The sequence below is a fragment of the Acyrthosiphon pisum genome, chromosome X (genome assembly GCF_005508785.2).
Source record: "Acyrthosiphon pisum isolate AL4f chromosome X, pea_aphid_22Mar2018_4r6ur, whole genome shotgun sequence".
Classification (NCBI taxonomy): Eukaryota; Metazoa; Arthropoda; class Insecta; order Hemiptera; family Aphididae; genus Acyrthosiphon; species Acyrthosiphon pisum.
In genome coordinates, this window is record NC_042493.1 from 131,366,511 (window position 1) to 131,372,365 (window position 5,855).

Consider the following 5,855-nt stretch of genomic DNA (forward strand, 5'->3'; position numbering starts at 1 on the left):
TAAAAACCCAAATTCCAATTTTGTGAAAAATCGATTTTTGCGTAAAAATTCCCGTTTTTCCATAAATTTTTCTTGGGTTTTTCTTGGCGCTTTTGAAAATTACTGGGAATTTTAAATTTTGTCCTCCTCAATGCACCAACGATATTCACTTTCTGATCGAACAAGATACTGAAGTTGAAAATCGTAGCATTATTTCGACTACTTATCGTGTACACAGACACAAAAAAAATGAAAAAATAAATAAAAAAATGAAAAAAATAAATAAAAAAATAAAAAACACACATCATTGTAAAATCAATACATTCATCGTTCCACTCAGAATCTAAAAATAAAAAAACACACATCATTGTAAAATCAATACATTCATTGTTCCACTCAGAATCTAAAATAAAAACATATCACTTATATCGACATTATCCAAATGTTGACATTGCCCATAACCTATACATAAATAAGTATATATTTACATTTTTATAAGAATTTAAGTTTACCTTCTTTTTTTACAACTTTAGTTTTTTTCATTCTTGGTGTCCAATAGTGTCCATTCCTAATTTTATATGATTTACAACATCTTGTTGAGATCAATAAATTTGGATTTATATCTAGGATCCAACATAGTCATAGCTTGTAATTTTAATTTTTGAGAGGAGTAGTTGTATCGCTTTGTAAGTGAAATAAGAATTTCTTTTTTGAATATGAAAAATTGAAAACTAATATGTTCTAATACTGTTGATACCGAATGTAAATTATTTTGAGTTTCTTTTTCACTAATTTCCACAGTCTCAAAACTAGAACTTCTAGTACCAAAATCAATAGTCGAGATATTCTGTTTCTTCGGAAAAAAGGTCTACACTACATTCAGCTTCTTGAGTTACTTGACTTAAACTACAAGTGAATGAAGTGGAATCCGAACGTAGTAAATTATTTTCCAAGCGAGAATATACAGGCCAAAGTCCTGAAGCAGTTACTACATTTTCATCTGACATATGTTCACCAAGTTGTTGAAGAGGCTTTAAAATTGTCCATATTAAATTTAAAAGTTCAAGTTCCTCATTATTTGGAAGCAGAAGTAGAGCCTTAGAATTTGATCTAATTTCATATAAAACATCACGAAGAGCTACATGGTGGTCTTTTATAAACTCAAGTGCTGGCAAGTAAGACCACCATCGAGTCTCGCAAGCACCTGGCATTACTTTAATTGGAACCAAGTTGACGATTTTCTTCGAAAAGCTTTTATAATTATTAAATCATTAAATGCAGTAAAACCCCATATATGTAGTAAAGGTAGTAAATTAAAATATTAAATAAATGCTATACAATAGAAACATAAAAACATGATTTTTAAAAAAATATATTTGTAGTACTATATTATGTGGATTAATAATTGAACTCTATAACTCGTGATATCATAACGCTATACATATTGCACGGTGTCGATAAAACGGAAGTACAAACCGATAGTGTATATTTTTCACACTGGTTCAAAAAAAAAAAAAAAAAATTAAAACACCATGTTTAATGATGTTTAATGGATATCGTTCTCCGATCCAGTCCTTTGTCGCCGGGCGGCTTTGTAATAAAGAGCGGCTCGCGCGGAAGTGTGTCTCCAAATACAGACGAATATTATACGTATATTTGTATAATAATATGGGGTGAAAAAAATGTTGAGATTCTAAATATGAAATAATGCACATTTATCGGTGGCGGCGTGAAAAAAAAAACCTAAGAATATGATAATAAGTGCTTACTGCGCTCGTACTGCTCAATGTTTTTATATTTTTTTTTCGGAACTTTTCCGATATACAGACCTTAATTTTGTTTATTTTTCAATCATCTGCCCTACACCGTGGACTGCAATGATAAATAGATTGACTGAAATAGTGTGCAAATGAGAATACCTATTTACTGGAATAAATATTAAACATTAATTAGACGCATTAAAAGTTAAGTGTTTTTGTATATTAAATTATCACATTTTTAACAATACAATTTTTTTCTATTATGAGTATTGATCCAACCAGGTACTCATATATAAGCAACTAATTACATAAAACATTAATTTAAAAATACTTTATGCATATATTTTATTTTAGCATTGAAGAAAATAGAGAAGGACAATTTGGGGCCCAAAATCATAAATTGTACTGGGCCCATAAATTGGTAAATCAGACCCTAACTAGGTCAAGTATAAGTTCATTTTGATCGAGTGAATATCCAATGTTGTAAAAATATGAACTTCAAACGCTCATAAAAATTTAATTTGACTCGGGTAGAGAATTTTTTTTTCATAAAGATAGAAAAACTTGTAAGAAATCTTTAATTACAGTTTCAAATCTTATATTTAAAAAAAAATTTTTTTATGAATTTCTAACTAAATAAATTGCATATTTCCATGATTTTTAAGTGTATTGTCAACATTTAAACTTTAAATGCTTATAAAAAAAATTCTGACCATGGATTTTTAATATTTTTCAAACGCCAATGTAAAAATATAATTAGAGCCTTGTATAAAATTGTCAAGCTTTTTTTTTTATCAAATTTGGATATTGGGTTGACCTTACACAGTACATGGTAGTGATCGGGGCTTAAAATGGGACAAAATTCTAGGGGTCTATATTGTCCCCATATAGTTAACTATTATTGGAATCAAAAATAAATATAAGAATAGAAAAATTATGTAAAATCGATCGTTAATATTGGAACTGCAGTAAAATTAAATTCTTTGCCTACCACTGTCTTACCTTTATCGGAAACAATAAAATTGTAGGTATTTTAGAACAATATTAAATATTTGATAGTGACAACACTTACATAAACAGGTTTATTATTGAATAGTTTATTTGTTATATAGAAGAATCAGAATTGTTATACAGAGATAAATTTACGTATGATTAACAATAAGTCATGGTTCTCAAAAATATTTTGTTAAATTGAAGTTTAAATAAATAAAAAAATTTAAATGTTATAAAAAAAAAATTTTAGTAAAAATACTCTACTTAAAATGTCAAAATTATAATGAATATTTAAACACAATAGAAATAATAAAATAATTATTATACATATTTGAATTAAACAAGATAATAAATAAAATAGAAAATAATAAGAACTAAAAAATATATTATAATCTTTAGTTTAAATATTGAAGTGAAACAAATAATAATGAGGTTATCAATTTGGTGTTTAAAAATTTAGTTAGGTAAATAAACACACATAAAAATTAACATACAAAATATTACTAAAAGCAAAAAATGTATGGTTTACAATTGATATTGGAAATGAATGTAAAAAATAATAAGTGAACTCAAACTGGTGTAAATTACAGTTGATTGTACTTGTTGAGAGGGTACAGAATTAAGAATAGCAAAACCAGTGGAGAGTGAAGAGTAAATACAGAAATAGAAAATTGTTATGGTAAATAGTATAATATAATGTTTATATTCTGTAGCAAATTTTATTTCAAATATGTCTCGGTCGGCTCTAAAAATATTATAACCAAATACATATTGAATTGCACTCAGTGCTGTTGCACTATAAAGCCATAGTTTGTTCCCTAAATAAATTCCATAACTTTGATTTTTATCCTCACTGGTTGTCGCTGGTACGGCAGAGAAAATAAATATTATCTTCATTGTCAACTTATTTTTTTTTGCTGGAGTTTTATGTGTAAATTAAGCGTAGTAGATGAATTTTTGTTTTTGTCATTAAAATCTTGATTGAAAGTATGAGATGTGAATGCGGAATACTCATCTTGTCCAACAATCGGTGTTTCACTTCTGGGTACCTAAAAAGTTTTGTACAATAAATTTATAATAAATAACAAAAAACATGATATTTTAAAACAAAAATTGTTTGTGAAATTTTTTAAATAAAGTGTTCAAAATAACATGTAAAATTAAAAATGAATAATTAAAAAAATAGTTATTAGTCATTATAATGTAGTTCTATACAGATTTGTCATAGCGTGACAACATTTTAGATTCTGAACAACGATGAATATTCAGAAGAATGTATTGATTTTACAATGATGTGTGTTTTTTTAAATTTTTTGTGTCTGTGTACACGACTAGTACCCGAACTAATGCTTTAATTTTTAACTTTTCTAGTGGGAAAGTGAATCTAGTTGGTACAATAATCAAGATACCTAACCTAACCTTTTTATTAGAACAAGAGAAGTCTGAAATTATTGTTATTGATGTAGGTAGCGTATTTGCACAATTGTCTGAGGAAATGTGTACATTCAGGTAACATATTATAAACACTACTGAAACTAATGGAGAATTAAAACAACGAAGCTGGCGAATCGAAAAGCAAAATGGAAATACATTAAGTTCTCTAAGAAATGTACCGTGTAAATCATCATCGATCGCATAAGAGATTGTTGAGTACAGGACGCATTTTGTGACAAGAATATTATGCTTAGCCAATAGATATTTGAATTATGATTTATATATTATACAACATATTAGGTATTTATTTGATAACATTATGTGAATGTTTTTATACTATATTATATACTTACAGAAACTACTCAGTGTAGAATGTGGTGTATTTTTGTCCATAAATAATGATTAAGATTTAAATTCGAACCATAAATATTGTATACTCGTAAACTTGATCCCTGCCTATAACGAAAAAAAATTTACTGTCAAAAATGTTTATTGAAATAAAATAAAATAAATAGGTAATACAGTCAACTCGCGATATAACGAATATCGATATAACGAAAATCTTGATATAACGAATAAAACTACCGGTCCCTTGAAAATATCGCGGTATAATATAATTTCGATGTAACGAACTTTCGATATAACGAATTTTTTTCTCGGTCCCTTGAAATTCGTTATATCGCGAGTTGACTGTAATAGATAGGTACGCGTAATTTTATAGTTATTAATTTTTTTGTAATTGTTTGTAATTAAAAAAATGTACCTATATAATATTATTATGTTAAACAATAAGATATTGATTTTAAATCACCTGTTGCAGTTCATTTATGACTTCGTTTTACTTTCGACTTGTCGCTGCGAAATCGGATTTTTATGATCCTATGACACATGTTCCTTACGAAACATTTCATTGTATCGTAATGTTTTTTCATTGTTCCAAATATCTTTACTGCTTGATATTTATTTTATTAAAAAAGTGTACGATGTAAACAATGAATGGAACTGCTACATACAACTTTAAGCACAATGATTTACAAAAACAATTGAATGTCTGTGAAGTTAGCTCCCGGACGTTTAGCGCTTATCTATTTTGATAAGGTAGGTAACTGTATTCCTGCACACACCTATTCTTGTCTTACAAGGAGTTTTAATAAAAATATTTATTTTTCAGCACGTCTTGTAATCACGAATTAAGATATTAAGTATATCTTAATTCGTGCTTGCAATTAATATTATCACAGTGTATAGCACGGTCTTAGAAGATATCTTCTAAGACCGTGGTGTATAGCACGAACTACTACATAGGACTGGACACTCCGGACAGGGGGAGGGTGGGACACCGGTCACAAAGTTGTACGGATATGTACGTTTGCGACTGTGATGCTATCTAGTGACGTACTAGATTTACTACATTTCGAATTTTACTTTTATAAACATAATATTTATATACATATAGACTTATGAAATATGAAAAATTTATGAATATGTAATTAAATATGTAATTTATAATTACTTATTATATTACCCATGAGAATGAGACAATACTCAAGTATGTCTAATCAAAAGCAAGTTAGAAATCACGCAAAAAAAAAACTTTCCCAAATTGGTAGCAACATAGTAACTAGTAATACGCATTCATTTATTTAGAAATAATAGTGAATATAAAAAGTTTGTCGTTGATTTGAATTT

At 27.7% G+C, this 5,855-nt stretch overlaps 1 long non-coding RNA gene across 1 annotated transcript; it reads right to left on the reverse strand.

The window, feature by feature from the left end:
* Positions 1-3,246: 3,246 nt before the first annotated feature.
* On the reverse strand, positions 3,247-5,295 carry LOC107883402. Its single transcript, XR_001679266.2, has 3 exons — positions 4,978-5,295; positions 4,520-4,622; positions 3,247-3,781 (listed from the first exon to the last, which is right to left on the reverse strand). It is a non-coding gene; the product is annotated as an uncharacterized LOC107883402 (long non-coding RNA).
* Positions 5,296-5,855: the final 560 nt, after the last annotated feature.